The sequence below is a fragment of the Miscanthus floridulus genome, chromosome 9 (genome assembly GCF_019320115.1).
Source record: "Miscanthus floridulus cultivar M001 chromosome 9, ASM1932011v1, whole genome shotgun sequence".
Taxonomy (NCBI): domain Eukaryota; kingdom Viridiplantae; phylum Streptophyta; class Magnoliopsida; order Poales; family Poaceae; genus Miscanthus; species Miscanthus floridulus.
In genome coordinates, this window is record NC_089588.1 from 9,138,982 (window position 1) to 9,155,986 (window position 17,005).

A 17,005-nucleotide genomic window follows, 5' to 3' on the forward strand; every position below is an offset into this window, starting at 1 on the left:
CCACCCGTGGATGCGTAGATGAGGTTAGTTTCCATGCTCTACTCCGATCCGAGACAGAATTTCGGCAGCACCTACCCGCTGCTCTCCCGATACATGTCCTGGAAGGGAGAGTGTGTATCTAGAGAACAACAGGGAGGTGGTGCCGAAACTCCGTCTCAGATCCGATCAGAACATGGAAACTAACCCATCTACCCATCCGCGGACTGTCCAATTACACCTGGACAATCCAAAATAGATACGGTCATAGATATGTGGAGATCCGCATACCTCCAATCATATCTGTTTCGGACAGGAGACGCCTAACTGGGCTACACCGATCTACGTACGACAACGGTAAGGAAAAGAGCTTAATTATACCTAGGGTGGCGGTGGAGAAAGGTTAGCGACGCAGTGGCGAGTCGGTGCAGTGGCGAGTCGGCGCTGTGCAGGTAGGACCGCAGCGCCGACGAAGACGATCGGGGTCGCCTAGGTGCTCCGATTCCCCTGCGATAGGTCCTGCTCTGCAAAAGAAGAAAAACAGCACTATAAGTACAAAATTTCGGCAGAACCTCCCCTAGATGGGGAGGTTTCGATAACCTTCAAGAAAAACCGTCGACACGATGGCCGACGTCCACATTTGGGGCACGATGGCCCACACATCCACAATTCCGGCACGAAGGCCGTCAACACATAAACGGCGCGATGGCCGACAACCAGAACGGGACGGTTCGTATACCTTGGGCGTTGGCGGGACGTGCACGCAGAGAAGAAGACGCAGACAACGGGACAGGACGTGGCGACGGAGGCACCTCCTCCCCTTCTTTCTCCTTCTCCTCCCCTTCCCCTTCTTCTTCACCTTCTTCTTCCTCCCTCCTCCTTCCTCCACCTACCTCCTCCTTCTCTGCTCCCTGACCAGCGCCAGGGGCCGGGCTCCACACGGACAGACGGACGAACAGGGGCCAGGCGGCTTGCCTCGGGGTCAGGGAGGGGGCGCGCCGGCCGGACGGGCCCCGACGCGTAGGGATAGGGGCGCGCCGGTGGGGCCGCGCCGCCGTCTCGGGCTACGGGGCGCACCGGCGGGGCCTGCGGGGCTACGGGGGCGCGTGGCGCGGGGGCTGCGGGGGCGCGCCGGCGGGGCCGCGACGCCGTCTCAGGTTGTGGGAGCGCGCCGGCGAGGCCTGCTGGGGCGCGCGGCGCGGGGGCTGCGGCGGCGCGCGGCGCTGCGGGGGCTGCGGGTGGCGCGCGGCACTGCGGGGGCTGCGGGGGCGCACGGCGAGGGCTGTGGGACGCGGTGGCGCTAGGCCAGCGAGCGCTGTGGGGGCGCGCGGCAAGCGGCAGCGGCAGAGGGAGCTGGCGGCGGTGGGGTAGCGCACGGGCGGGGCGGGCTGGCCGGTTTGGGGTGGGGTGGCCGGTTAGGTTTAGATAAGGCCTGCTGGGCCTTTTTTTTAAGTCTTCCCCGAGTGCCCTGTCCTGGCACTCGGGAAAGAGCCTCTTCCCCGAGTGCCAGGGAAGGCACTCGGGGAAGAATTTTTATTTTTTTTGTTTTTTACCTCATTTTTTTTGTGAGGCCTTCCCACATTGTTTAAAACTGCATGTTCATATTTGGGACAATTTTGACTTATTTTGTTATATTTCGTTAGTTTTTTTCGTTTCGTTGAATTTTTTTGCATACTTCGAATTTGAACTGCAGGTGCATGAAATAATGGAATTTGGTGATTCAAAAAATTATATTAATGATATTTGGTGTATGTTGATGCCTTATCCAGGAACTCGCATGAAATGTCGACCATCTTGTTGACGTAACATGACGAACAATTTATGGGAAAAGTGTATTTAAATTATATAAAATCCGAACGAAGTCCGAAAATCACGAAACCTGTCTGGGCGTCGTGTTATCGCATGTAGAGGCTATGATAAAAAATCGAGAAGGTTTCGACGAAGTTGCAACGTCGGATGCCTAAAACCCAGACATCTCCGCGGAGATCTACGGAGATGTGATCTGCGGAGATGTCTGGGTTTTAGGCATCCGACGTTGCAACTTCGTCAAATTCTTCTCGATTTTTTATCATAGCCTCTACATGCGATAACACGACGCCCAGATAGGTTTTGTGATTTTCGGACTTTGTTCGGATTTTATATAATTTAAATACACTTTTCCCACAAGTTGTTCGTCATGTTACGTCAACAAGATGGTCGACATTTCATGCGAGTTCCTGGATAAGGCATCAACATACACCAAATATCATTAATATAATTTTTTGAATCACCAAATTCCATTATTTTATGCACCTGCAGTTCAAATTCGAAGTATGCAAAAAAATTCAACGAAATAAAAAAAAACTAACGAAATATAACAAAATAAGTCAAAATTGTCCCAAATATGAACATGCAGTTTTAAACAATGTGGGAAGGCCTCACAAAAAAAATGAGGTAAAAAAACAAAAAAAACAAAAATACTTCCCCGAGTGCCTTCCCTGGCACTCGGAGAAGAGTCCCTTTCCCGAGTGCCAGGACAGGGCACTCGGGGAAGGAAGCCTCTTCCCCGAGTGTCCTGTTCTGACACTCGAGAAAGGGCCTCTTCCCCGAGTGCCAGGAAAGGCACCCGGGGAAGAATTTTTGTTTTTTTAAGTTTTAACGGCGTGGGCGGGGTGAACCGTCAAGTAGCATGTTTCTTTGCCGAGTGCCGATCTTCCCCGAGTGTTGCACTCGGGGAAGAGTGCCTTTGCCGAGTGCTGCTCTTTACCGAGTGCCAGGTTCTCTGAGGCACTCGGGAAAGCCTCTCTTCCCCGAGTGCAATTCTTCCCCGAGTGCAACACTCGGGGAAGATCCTCTTTCCTGAGTGTCCGATTTTTGGCACTCGGGGAAGCCAGCGACACTCGGGGAATTTTGTCTCTTCCGTAGTGGACACAGAGACAGAGTTGGAAAACTTCCGAGACCTAAGAAAGAAAGCTTTAGACAGATAAAAATAGAAGAATCGAGCAATTATATATGCAAGCAGAGAAACGCGCCCCAGATGCAACAACCGATGGACAGCGCCACGTTATTTCCAACAACAGGAACAACTCGATCCAGAGCTTAGCTAGCTTGGGTAAACCGGAAACCACACCACCCATTCCAGCCAAAAAAGAAGCCCAATGCCATGTTTCCAGGCAAGCGCAGCTCACCCAAACCAACCAAATAACAACTTGGCTCAAAGTCCATACCAATACCGATCACTCCCATGTTTTTGACACTCCACTACCGGAGAGAACTACTTTGCCGAGTGCATTCCATCGGGCACTCGGCAAAGGCAGTCTTTGCCGAGAGCCAGACCCAGCGGCTCTCGGCAAAGAAATGCCGTCGGCAAATCTACCTTTGGCACTTGGCAAAGATTGGCCGTCGGCAAAAATCTGCCTTTGCCAAGCGCCGGCAAAGATTGGCCGTCGGCAAAAAAAATTTGCCGAGTGCCGGACGCTCGGCAAATTCCGTCCGTCGGCAAAGGTGGCCGGCGTGACGGCGGCCACCTGCCGTCAGCCTTTGCCGAGCGCCCCGCCGTTTGGCGCTCGACAAAGAATTTTTTTATTTTTTTTAAATTATTTGCCGAGTGCCACGTGCCCTGGCACTCGGTAAAGACTTCTTTGCCGAGTGCTAAGGGTGGCACTCGGCAATTTTTTTTGTTTTTTTGGCGCCATATTTTTTGTGGGGTCTTGCTACAGTAATTACATCTCCATTTCAAAATTTGGGACAATTTTGAGTTTTTTACTATATTTCCTTAATTATTTTTTTCGTTGAATTTTTTCGAATATTCCAAATTTGAACTGCAGGTACATGCAATAATGGAATTTGGCCATTCAAAAATGGTATTCATGATGTTTAGCGTATGTTGAGGCCGTATCTAGGAACTCACATGAAATTACGAGCATCTCGTTGTCGTAACATGACGAGGTACTTGCGGGGAAAGTGTATTTAAATTATATAAAATCTAAACGAAGTCCGAAAATCACGAAACTTGTTGAGGTGTCTTCTAATCACATGCGGAGGCCGTGGTAAAAAATTGAGAAAGTTTCGAGCAAGTTGTGACATCGGATGCCTAAAACCAGACTTCTCCTAGTCCGACGTCACAACTTGCTCGAAACTTTCTCAATTTTTTACCACGGCCTCCGCATGTGATAACAAGACACCTCGACAAGTTTTGTGATTTTCGGACTTTGTTTGGATTTTATATAATTTAAATACACTTTCGCCGCAAGTACCTTGTCATGTTACGACAACGAGATGCTCGTAATTTCATGTGAGTTCCTGGATACGGCCTCAACATACGCTAAATATCATGAATATCATTTTTTGAATGACCAAAATCGATTATTCCATGTACCTGCAGTTAAAATTTGGAATATTCGAAAAAATTCATCGAAAAAAATAATTAATGAAATATAGTAAAAAAACTCAAAATTGTCCGAAATTTTGAAATGGAGATGTAATTACTGTATCAAGGCACCACAAAAAATATGGGGCCAAAAAAACAAAAAAAAAATTAATTTGCCGAGTGCCACCCTTGGCACTCGGCAAAGAAGCCTTTGCCGAGTGCCGGGGCACGTGGCACTCGGCAAAGATTTAAAAAAAAAATAAAAAAAAATCTTTGTCGAGTGCCCCTTTCTGGAGCACTCGGCAAAGGCGCAATAGAAAATGGGCCGCCGGCCCAGAATCCCCCCCACCCCAGAACCCTATCTTCTCCCTTGCGCCCGCCCGCCCGCTCGCTCCCGACGCCCGCCGCCGCCACAATGCCGCCGACGCTCCGCCGCGCTTCCCCGGCCCGCCAGTGCCGCTCGCCCGCCCACGCCGCCCCCGCCCGCCCGCCCTCGCAAGCGCCGCCCGGTAGTGCCGCCCGCACGCGAAGCTCGCACACACGCGCGCCGGCGCGCCCACGCCGGTGAGCCCCCGCCACCGCGCGCCCTCGCCCCTGCATCCCCCGCCCCCGAGCACCCCCATCCCAGCCGTGCCACCCGACCGCGCGGCTCCCAGGCGCTCGCCGCCGCCGTTAGCGCGGCCCGCCGCCGCTGTCCGCGTGTGCTGCCACCGCTGACGCGCGCGGCCATCCTCCCTTGCACGCGCTGGCCCCGCGCGCCCCCGTGCTCCCCTGGTCTTGTCGCCGGCTTGGAAGAAGGAGGAGGAAGCAACAGTAAGAAGAAGAAGGGAGGAGAAGAAGGAAGAAGGAAGAAAAAAGTGGAGAAAGAAAGAGAAGGAAAAGGAAGAAGAAGGAGAAGGAGAAGGAAAAAAGAGAAGAAAAAGGAAGGAGGAGGAGGAGAGGAAGGAGGAGGAGAAGGGGAGAGGGGGAGAGGGGGAGGAAGCCGAGGTGGAGGGGAGGAGGAGGTGCCTCGGCCGTCTTCTCCGCATGCCCATCCCACCGATGCCCCTACCGTCACCGAACCGCCTACGAGCGTGGGCAAGGTATATCCACCCTTTCTCTGCTTGTCGGCCTTCATGCCGTTGTGATGTCGGCCTTCGTGCCGCTGTGCTTATCGGCCTTCGTGCCGTTTGTGCTTGTCGGCCTTTGTGCCGTTGTTTTTTGCAGGTTTTGGAAACCTCCCCGTACAGGGGAGGTGCTGTCAAAATTTTAAACTTATAGTGTCGTGTTTCTTCTTTTGCAGAGCAGGACCTGTCGGAGGTGACCCGGAGGTCCCCGATCGTCTTCGTCGGTGTTGCGGGTCTTCCTGCACTACGTCGCCTCGCCACTGCGTCGACTCGCCACTGCCCCGCTAGACTGACTTCACCGACAACCTAGGTATAAATCACCTCTTTTTTCGCTTGTCTGTCGTCGTAGATCGGTGTAGACCAGTTAGGCGCCTCCCGTTCGAAAGAGATATCTTTGGAGGTATGCAGATCTTTGCATATCTGCGACCGTATCTGTTTTGGATTGTCCACGTTTTTTGGACAGCCCGCGGATGCGTAGATGGGTTAGTTTCCATGGTCCGCTCCGGTCCGAGATGGTGTTTCGGTATCACCCCCTGTTGTTCTCCAGATACACACTCTCCCTTGCAGGACGTGTATCGGGAGAACAGCGGGGAGGTGCTGTCGAAATTCTGTCCGGGATAGGAGCGGAGCATGGAAACTAACCTCATCTACGCATCCACCGATGGGATTAGGACCTATCCTCACCTATTAGAGAGTAGGGACACCGCGTAGATGCAATTGATGGTCACCTGTGGAGATGTTATATATGCTAGAGGATGGAGGGCCGTTAGTGGATGTACACGGGCCGAACAAGTCAGGGTGATGTCAGCATTGAATGGATGAACAAGACCGATCGTTTCTTGAAGCGTGCATTTGGCAAGGCCGCTAGATACCCGAAAATGGCTTTGTGTCCCTGCAGCAAGTGTGGTAACAGGAGAATGCGAAACTAGGAAGTCATGGGTATACATCTGCACAAGAATGGGTTTACGCCGAACTACACCCGGTGGGTCCACCATGGTGAAGCCGATCGTATGAGAGAGGAGGTGGTGAGACCACGCGTCGAGGCTTTCGATGCTGATGCCGGGGTAGCAGACATGGTAGATGACGTTCACCAAGCACAGTTTGCTGAAGGACGTGAGGAGGAGGAGATGCAAGCAGCCATAGATGCATTCAAGTACATGATGGACTCGGCGGCGAAACCCCTTCACGCTCATTTTGAGGTCTCTCAGCTGGATGCCATTAGTCGCTTGATGGAGTTGAAGTCCGATTTGAACATGAGTCGAGAAGGCTTCGATAAGGTGTTGGCTGTGGTTGGCACCCTGCTTCCAAAGGACCACATGTTGCCGAAGACCATGTACGAGGCACATAAGCTCCTTAAAGCACTGAAGATGCCGTATGAGCAGATACATGCTTGTCCGAACGGGTGTGTCCTATTTCGAGAAGAACACAAGGAGGCAAAGTACTATCCGAAGTGTAAAGCCTCTAGGTTCCTGGAGGTAGAGTCTGGTGATGGTGGTGGCCAGAAGAGGCAGCTTAAGATACCCGTCCGAGTCTTACGGTATCTTCCCTTCGTGCCGAGGCTTCAAAGGCTATTCATGACCGAGGAAACCGCGAAACAGATGACGTGGCACAAGAATGGCAAATGGTACAATCCTGACAAGATGGTACATTCATCTGATGGTGAAGCATGGACTAGCTTTAATGACAAACATCATCTGAAATCCGATGAGGCTCGTAATGCACGTGTCGCGCTGACAACAGATGGGTTCAATCCTTATGGCATGATGGCCGCCCCTTACACATGTTGGCCCATGTTTGTTATCCCCCTCAATCTCCCCCCTGGAGTCGCCTTTCAACGACATAACGTGATCTTGACGTTGATAATTCCTGGACACCCGGGGAAGAATATGGGTGTGTTCATGGAGCCTGTGATTGATGAATTGGTCAAAGCTTGGAATGAAGGGGTATGGACATACGATCTTTAAATAACTTAGTTACCTTTGCATTACTGAAACATTCGATTGAAATGTTGCAGGCTGAGAACGAGAGGATGGCTCAGGAGCTACGGGACCTGGCAGCGAGGACCGAGCAGGCCGAGCGGGCCGAGCGGGAAAGGCAGGCCAAGCAGCTAGCGGAGATTACGACGTTCCTACAGAACTTTGGGCAAATGCACGGTGTAGCTGTGCCGCAGTTCGCTCCACCGCTGCCGCCAGTTATAGCTAGTCCTGTGAGTATGAAACCAACACTACTACATAAACGATTTTGCGCAGCGTTGCACTTTTGCACTCCGTGACGGGCACTTTTGCACTCCCACGATTTACCGCGGCAGGTATTTTTTATTTACCGCAGCGGGCACTTTTGCCCACCACGGTAAATCGATTTACCGTGGCGGGCACCTTAAGATGTCCGCCACGGAAAATACCATATTTACCGTGGCGGACATCTTAAGGTGCCCGCCACGGTAAATCGATTTACCGTGGCGGGCATTTTATAAGGCCCGCCGCAGTAAATACGGTCCGATCCAGAGCCCAGATACGGTCCAATTCTGAGGTCACGTATATATACAAGAGCCTAGGGTTTCACTGTGAGTCCTCAGTGCCGCACCACACTTCTCTCCCTCGTCCCTGCCCTACCCCTCCTCTCTCGCGCCGCACCACTCTCTCTCCCCTGCCCTACACTCCTCTCGGCGGCCCTCCTCCCTCCGCTCCTCTCTCCCCGGCGACGCGCTCCCTGCCCTCCTCTCCCTGGCGGCGCTCGGCTCGGCACGGCGCGCGCGGCGGCGCTCGGTGAGGCGAGGCAAGGCAGGGCGGCGGTGAGGCGTGCTCGGCTCGGCGAGGCGCGCGTGGCGGCACTCAGCGAGGTGAGGTGAGTCAGGGCGGCAGCGAGGCGCGCTCGGCGAGGCCCGCGCGGCGGCGTCTGCGGTGGATCTAGGGCACCCGGTATGTCTCTCCCTTTCTCTCCCACCCTCTCCCTCCCACCCTCTCTCCTCTCAGTCCTCCCTCATCTCTCTCTCTCATAGGCGAGGTGCTGCGCGGCGCAGGGACGGGCACACGGCGGCGGATCTAGGCGGCCGCGTCGACTCCCTGCGACGTGGATCCACACGACAGCGGATCTAGGGTGGATGCGTGGATCCAGGCCGAGCGCGTCGACTCCCTGCTCCCGCGACATGGATCCACACGGCGGCGGCATGGATCCATGGCAAGACGGCCCCAACCTGCGGCGTCGGCGCAGATCCGGCGACGGATCCGGCGAGGAGGAGACCCCGGCGGCGGATCCAGTGAGGTGCGGTGGCTCCAGTATTGGGTCTTTGAGCAATATATATATATATATATATATATATATATATATATATATATATATATATATATATATATATATATATATATATATATATATATATATATATATATATATATATATATATATGGGCGAGTATATTCAGTAGCCAGCTACAAAATAAGTTATTCTGTAGTCACCTCTATTTACGATAATTTTATATATTAATTTACTATAATGTCAATACATATTTACGATAGTTGGGTTACTATAACATATGGGAATATTTACCATAATGTTATAGTAAACCATTTAGTAAGGAGTTACTATAAATCTCGTAAATTAACATAGTAATTATCGTAACTCAAAGTTGCTACAGAATAAGTTATTTTGTAGCCAGCTGCAGGTAGTTCTATATATATATATATATAGTTGTACGTAGCATGGTACGTAGCATGTCGTCTTCCCTGGGCAGTCTCTCCTGCTCCTGCATAAAAGGACCTAGCTCGGTTCACTGTGAGCAGCTCCATCCATCCATCCATCAAGAAGCAATGGCGCAAGCTACTTCCACATCGCTTGTTCTTGCATGCCTGCTGATGGCCACCATCATGGCTCCTGGTGGCACCTCCGGTACCTCGGAGGCCCTGCCCCAACGACGACCGGGGGCGGTGTGCGGCCGCCTGCCACAGCGGCGACGCTGCCAACACTTGGCCGCAGGGGCGGCCTCACCACCACCGACACGGAGGCGCCGCCAACGACGACAGGCGAGAGTGGGCACTGGCCGCCCGCAGCCATGGCGGTGACTCTGTAGGCGGGGGCGGCAGCGGCCTCTCCACCACGGACACGGAAGCGCCGCCCACCACGACAGGCGGCAATGGGCACTGGCCGCCTGCAGCCACGGCGGTGACGCTGCCGCAAATGCCAACAGTCGGCGGCTGCGGCCACGGCCTCTCCACCAGCACGGACACGGAGGCGCTGGGCGGTGGCAAGCTGCCGCTCTGGGTCGAGCGGCTTCTGGCCCTGGGCGGAGCGCGGCCATCGCTCGGAGAAATGGTGGGGACGAAGCGCGTTGTCGTGGCCAAGAACGCCACCAGCGGCGACGGCCAGTTTGCCAGCATCACCGCTGCTTTGGCGGCGCAAGAGGACCAAATTGGTAGCGAGCAAAGTATTCTCACCATATTCATCAAGGAGGGAGTGTACAATGAGACTGTAAACATCATCCGGAAGCATGTGATCCTGATCGGAGAAGGCGCCGGGAAGACGGTGATCACCGGGAACAAGAGCCACCGGTTTCACAACCTCAGCACGCCGGACACTGCTACCGTGAGTAAGTGCCGATCATCCTCAATCACACGCGCGTCTCCTTTGTCGATCACCCATGCATGCATGAGCATGTTTCTTGACTTTGCTTGTTGCGCATGCATGGTGCAGGTGTTCATGGGAAGGGCTTCATGGCCCAGGACCTCACGATCCAGAACACGCCAGGCCCAGAGGCACTACTGGAAACAGAGACTTTGCCGAGTGCAAAATTCTTTGCCGAGTGTTAAAAATCGGGCACTCGGCAAAGACCTTCTTTGCCGAGTGCCGCACTCGGCAAAGAATTGCACTTTGCCGAGTGCCACGCGCTCGGCAAAAAAGTGCACTCGGCAAAGGACTTCTTTGCCGAGTGCCAGACTCTCGGCAAAAACTCGGCACTCGGCATAGGCTGCCCCGCGTAACAGTGTTCGGCCACGTCCTTCTTTGCCGAGCGCCTGCTGTTAGACACTCGGGAAAGATTTGTTTTTTTTTGTTTTTAATTTCTTTGCCGAGTGCCCCAGATCTGGCACTCGGCAAAGATTTAAATTTTTTTTTAATTCTTTGCCGAGCGTCTCAGATCTGGCGCTCAGCAAAGAAATTTTTTTTTATTTTTAAAATACTTTGTCGAGTGCCCCCTGGACGGCACTCGGCAAAGATTTAATTTTTTTTATTATTTCTTTGCCGAGTGCTCCTGTGGGTGCACTTGGCAAAGAGGAAATTTTAAAAAAAATTAAAACATTCTTTGCCGAGTGCCTGATGGCTGGCACTCGGCAAAGACACCCTTTGCCGAGTGCCATGCCCCGGCACTCGGCAAAGTTTTTTTGTTTTTTTTGTTTTTGGCCTCCAATTTTTTTGTGCAACCTTTTTAAAGCATCAGGAACTCCTAGTTACAAGTTGGGGATTTTTTGTGGCTTTTTGTTATATTTAGTTACTTTATTTCGTTTACTTCAATTTTTCCGGAAATTAGAAATTTGAACTGCACGTGGTACGAATAATGGAGTTTAATGATTCGAAAATTGATAGTCATGTTAGTGAGTGTTATGAGAGGCCGTATCCAGGAACGGACCCGAAATTTCGGAGATCTTGTTCACGAAACATGTCCGCGAAATTGCGTGTGAAGTGTTTATAAATTCTATAAAAAACAAACGAAGTCCGAAAATCATGAAACTTGTTGAGATGTCGTGATATCATATGTGGAGGCTATGAAAAAAATTTCAGAAGATTTCGTGCACGTTGTCACGTACGATGCTTACAAACCAGGATATCTCCACATGTGAGATCAGATATCACGTGTAGAGATGTCCTGGTTTGTAAGCATCGTACGTGACAACGTGCACGAAATCTTCTGAAATTTTTATCATAGGCTCCACATATGATATCACGACATCTCAACAAGTTTCATGATTTTCGGACTTCTTTTGCTTTTTATAGAATTTAAAAACACTTTGTACGCAAGTTCGCGGTCATGTTTTGTGAACAAGATGTCCGAAATTTCGGGTCTGTTCCTGGATACGGCCTCACACTACACCTAGTAACATGACTATCATTTTTTGAATCATTAAATTCCATTATTCGTACCACGTGCAGTTCAAATTTATATTTTTTGAAAAAATTCAAGTAAACGAAATAAAGTAACTAAATATACAAAAAAGATATAAAAAATCCTCAAATTCTAACTAGGAGTTCCTGGTGCTTTAAAAGGGATGCACAAAAAATTTGGAGGCCAAAAACAAAAAAAATAAAAAAACTTTGCCGAGTGCCGGGGCATAGCACTCGGCAAAGGGGGTCTTTGCCGAGTGCCAATAGTAAGACACTCGGCAAAGAAGGTTTTGATTTTTTTTAAAAAAAATCCTCTTTGTCGAGTGCCTCCACAGGAGCACTCGGCAAAGAATTTTTTTGAAAAAATTAAATCTTTGCCGAGTGCCGTGCCAGGGGCACTCGGCAAAGTCTTTTTTAAAAAAAAATCTTTGCCAAGTGCCAGGTCTGGGACACTCGACAAAGAATTAAAAAAAATTTAAAAAAACCTTTGCCGAGTGCCAGATCGGAGGCACTCGGCGAAGGGGTGATTTAACCTGCCGGCCCAACTGGCCCGCACACATGCACTCCCTTCTCTGGCGTCGCAGCGAGGCTCGGCACACGGCGGCCCGGCGCAGCTCCGACGCGCAGCCCGCTAGGCCATGGCCGGCCCTGCTCGCGTTCTCCGCCAGCACTGAGCGACAGTGGCGCGCTCCCTGCGGCGTCGACCTGCACCGCGTGACCGATAGAGACCTCCACCGCGTCGACCTCGCCGGCGGCCCTGTGGCGTGCCCTCACTGCGGCGTCGACCTCGCCGACGGCCCTGTGGCGCGCCCTCCCTCCGGTACCCTCAGCAGCCCTCTTCCCATGGCAGATCTGGGCGAGGGCTGGTCCACGACGAATCCATGGAGGGGGCGGCCAGTCCGGAGCTCCCCGTCGTGGCGTTGATGGCCACCTCCAAGCATGGTAGGGGGCGCTGTCCCTATGGACAGCCCGGGCGGCCTTCTGCCATGGCGGATGTAGGACCTGGGCAGGCCTCGTCCACGAGGAGGCACGGATTTGGTGATTCTCTCTTTTCTTTCTAGTGATAATTGATTCTAAATCTCTGGTTTCCTTTCTGACATATAGATCTCGCAAATATCGTAGGAAAGTTCATAATATAAAATCTCGTAAATATTATTAGCTCCCACAAGTTATGGTAAATTACTGAAGGCATTCGATCTCTAATTATCGTAAATAGTTTCTCGTAATTACTGAAGACATTCTCTAATTATCATAACCAACTGTACACGTTCTGGTAACTATATTATGGTACTCGTTCAACCTGGAGGCCACTCCCATCGGATTAGCACAGATTATTCCTTTAGAATATATTATATATGTGAGTACTATTGCTTCACTGTATACGTATTTCGATTTTCCTTCTAGCATTGTCCCATGAATGCAGACAACAATGACAATTAGTTCATGGTGGTCTTGACATATGATTTGCTTAATCCATATAATGTGCGACGACTCGAGTGCATATTCGGGCAGACGAGCAGCTTCTGCTGGTCCAATTCGTGTTATAGATGATCCGTACCTTTTTTTATCTTCCAAGTGATTTACTGATTCTTATTTTGAGTAGATCTTGATGAAAATTCCTCGGTGCCTGTGTGCGAGTCTCTGCACACCTGGGCTGCATGCATCTATGACCTATACCAATTTGCTAGCTGATCTTGCGATTTCTATTGCTGCTATTCGTCAATCTTGATTAAAAAATTGTTTCTAGTTTTACCCTCAAGCACCCAACAGATTACTACCCTAACTATGTCAATTCATCAGCAATGCCTGCCGGTTAGGGCGTGATTTTCTTTTGCCGTGACTCGGCCAACAAGATGCAGATTGCTGACAAGCCTTGAACTGGTCAATTCATAATTTTATTCCGCGTAAATCTCATACCTGTTCCTGTTATAGCATCATATTATTTATGATTGTTCTTATTTTTTAGGATTTCAGGCAATGAGACTTCTCGACAGCAGCTGGTTACTTTACAGAGCATCAAACAGACATGACCTATTGATCTCAGTCTGATCACTAGTCAGGCACTATGATGCAGGTGTTGGGGTAGTGCCAGACAGAGAATGTGCAAGAGAAGCAACTAAACGTAGATCGTGCAATCACTACTGGAAACAGGTTATTTGCTAATATACAAGTTTTGTTGGCTCTGCAGAAACTGTACAGTATAGATAAGATCGATTATTTGGGCTCTTACATTCTGAATATCGTGATACAATGTATTAGAGAATTGTAGTTAATTTGCTTATGCTTCCAAAGAGTTATATACTCATATTTCATATTTTAGATTGAGTCAATTAGGAGGAGTTATAGACTTCTCAAAATGATTGTCTACACTTTGTCCGACTTCAAAAACAGTAATTTTGTACCTCAAGTTAGGCCCAGTGGATGGATGACATAAACATTGCCATGACTAGAAATTCTGAGCTGGTTGTCTATCATATGAAGTCTGTTTTAATATGATCTGTATGTGTTTATTTATTGCACGTCTGGTTGTCTATCCATCCAGTTAACAACAATTGGATGATTGGATCTGCACCAATTGTTTACATTTATCAAGTGTATTGTGGACATACAATTTGTTTGGTTAGTTGCCAAAGAGGAGATACATTCCAGTAGTCAATTTGTTTGTTTGTTTGGTTAATTTACCCAGCACCAGCTAAATAATCAATATTTCCCAGTAATCTTTGGGATTCAATGCTTAAAGTAGTTGATATAAATGTTTAGGAATAATGATACCGAAATTTATCTTTTAAAGAATGTTGCCAGGATTGTTATAGCTGGATTCATTTACGATGACAAAAAAATTATGGGCGTTCACAATCTGATTGGTAGGGTGCCGCGAAGCGTGCAAAAGTTTCTAGTATGTTTAGAGCAGCATGTTAGGTTTGTGGTTTTAAAAAATGTAGATCATAAGCTACTCCCAACAGTACGATTTATATGACATAAAAATGCATATAATTTTTTTAAAAAATTTAAATTTTTTTTTAAAAAAAATTCAAACTTTGCCGAGTGCCAGTCAGAGGGCACTCGGCAAAGAAATTTTAAAAAAAAAATAAAAAAAATCTTTGCCGAGTGCCTGAAGGGTTGGCACTCGGCAAAGAAATTTTGTAAAAATAAAAATAAAAAATCTTTGCCGAGTGTCCGAAGGATTGGCACTCGGCAAAGAATTTTTTTTTAAAAATAAAAAATATTTGCCGAGTGCCTGAAGGGTTGGCACTCGGCAAAAATTTTTTTTTAAAAAAATAAAAATCTTTGCCGAGTGCCTGCAGGGTTGGCACTCGGCAAAGAATTTTTTTTAAAAAAAAATAAAAAAATCGTTGCCGAGTGCCTGCAGGGTTGGCACTCGGCAAAGTGACCGTCAACGGGACCGGCGCCGTGACGGTCGCTTTTCTTTGCCGAGTGTCCTCGGGGCACTCGGCAACGGCAAAGAGGTCTTTGCCGATCAATTTTTTGCCGTGTGTTCTTTGCCGAGTGCCGCACTGGGCAAAGGCTTTGCCGAGTGCAATTTGGCCTTTGCCGAGTGCCTCAGGCACTCGGCAAAGAACCTGAATCCAGTTGTGAGGGTCTGCAGGCGGTGGCGCTCTTGTCAAGATCGCACTTCTCCGTGGTCTACCGGTGCTCGATCAAGGGGTATCAGGATACCCTCGACGCCGACACCGGAGACCAGATGTATCTGGAGACGGACATCCGCGGCACCGTAGACTTCGTGTTCGGCTACGCCAGGGCGGCCTTCCTCGGTTGCCGGCTCCTGGTTCGCAGCTCCGGCGCCAGCAAGCCCGGCAACGTGGTCACCGCGCAGGGGCGCAGCAAGCCCTTGGACAGATCCGGGTTTGCGTTCCAGAACTGTTCGGTCACCGCCGACGAGGGCGCGAACCTCACGGGGGTGGAGACCTTCCTCGGCCGCCCGTGGAAGGAACACTCCCACGTGATCTTCATGGAGACCTTCCTCGGCTCCATCGTCAACTTCACCGGCTGGGTGGATTGGAACCGGAGCAACGGCCACATTGCAGACACGGTGGTGTATCTGGAGTACGCCAACTACGGGCCAGGCGCCGACACGAGCCGCCGCATCAACACCACCGCCGTGCGCGTCGTCACCGACTGGGGCGAGGCGGCACAGTACACCGCGGACCCTTTCGTCAACGCCAGCGCCTGGATGCCCAAGGACAAGGAGGGCAGGGACATCATCCCCTACGCACGCGGCTTGATCCGCGACCCGGCGTGCCCAGCCCCTCCAACAAGGGCAAGTGCTAGCAAGACCTAGCTCCTCCGACCTCCGACCTCCGACCTCTCCGATCTCCGACCTCCGTCCTCATCATCATCGAGCAGTCCGGCCATCTCCATCAGCGACGACGACAGATCCATGTCCATGCTTGTGCGTGCATGGAAGCACCGTACGTACCAGTAGCTATCTTGCCTAGCCTGCCTGCCTCTGAATCTCAGCAGCAGTCTGCTGGATCGGAGTGAGTAGTAGTACGTACTTGTTAGTTTCGTGTTCTTATTGTGTGTGTGTGCCTTTGTTTAGTTAATTTGTTGTGTGTAGTATGTTCTTCGATCCGTCCTCAGCTCGTCGATGGACAGATCGATGGATCTTCGTCGGTCGTGTCTTGGTTCATTAGCTTGCAGTCTCGATCTCTCTCGTAGTTGTGTGTGTGTGTCTCGAATCTCGATCGATCGATTTGCTAGTAAGGCGCGAGGCAGCCATGTTTAATCTGTGTGCACTGTCTCCATCACTGTAATATGCAGACAGTTGAATGCTTAATTTTCTGCTTCTGAACTAGTAATGGAATGGGAATGCATGGGCGTTCGAGACAGCCATGTTTATTATTTATTTCTCATAACCCAATAATTAATTGTACATATATTATTATATGTATGTATGTATGTATGTATGTTGGTTGATTAGTTCTCATGGACGTACATACGTACGCGTGATGATCAATCTCCAGCTAATATAAGGCCGACTACTAGCAAGCTACTTTGTCATCATAACCCAATAATATCTTAGCCCCAACGCAAAGACTAGCTAGATCCGGACTAAGCTTATTAACACCAAAATAACATTGCTAAAGCACACTGGCTGGACGATCCAAATTAAAGAAAAGCAAGTTTGGGGAGCAACTCGCAACACCAAGCAAAATTGAAAATAAAGCCACTGAAGAAACAGAAATAAAATGGCAACAAATTAAGACAGTTGAAAATGTCTACGACACAGAGACAGAGTTGGAAAACTTCCGAGACCTAAGAAAGAAAGCTTTAGACAGATAAAAATAGAAGAATCGAGCAATTATATATGCAAGCAGAGAAACGCGCCCCAGATGCAACAACCGATGGACAGCGCCACGTTATTTCCATCAACAGGAACAACTCGATCCAGAGCTTAGCTAGCTTGGGTAAACCGGAAACCACACCACCCATTCCAGCCAAAAAAGAAGCCCAATGCCATGTT

The 17,005-nt window shown here is 49.9% G+C and overlaps 1 long non-coding RNA gene across 1 annotated transcript; it reads left to right on the forward strand.

Annotated features, from left to right (window-relative positions):
• Positions 1-12,109: 12,109 nt before the first annotated feature.
• On the forward strand, positions 12,110-13,975 carry LOC136481306 (uncharacterized). Its single transcript, XR_010764666.1, has 2 exons — positions 12,110-12,558; positions 13,487-13,975. It is a non-coding gene; the product is annotated as an uncharacterized lncRNA (long non-coding RNA).
• The last annotated feature ends 3,030 nt before the right edge of the window (positions 13,976-17,005 follow it).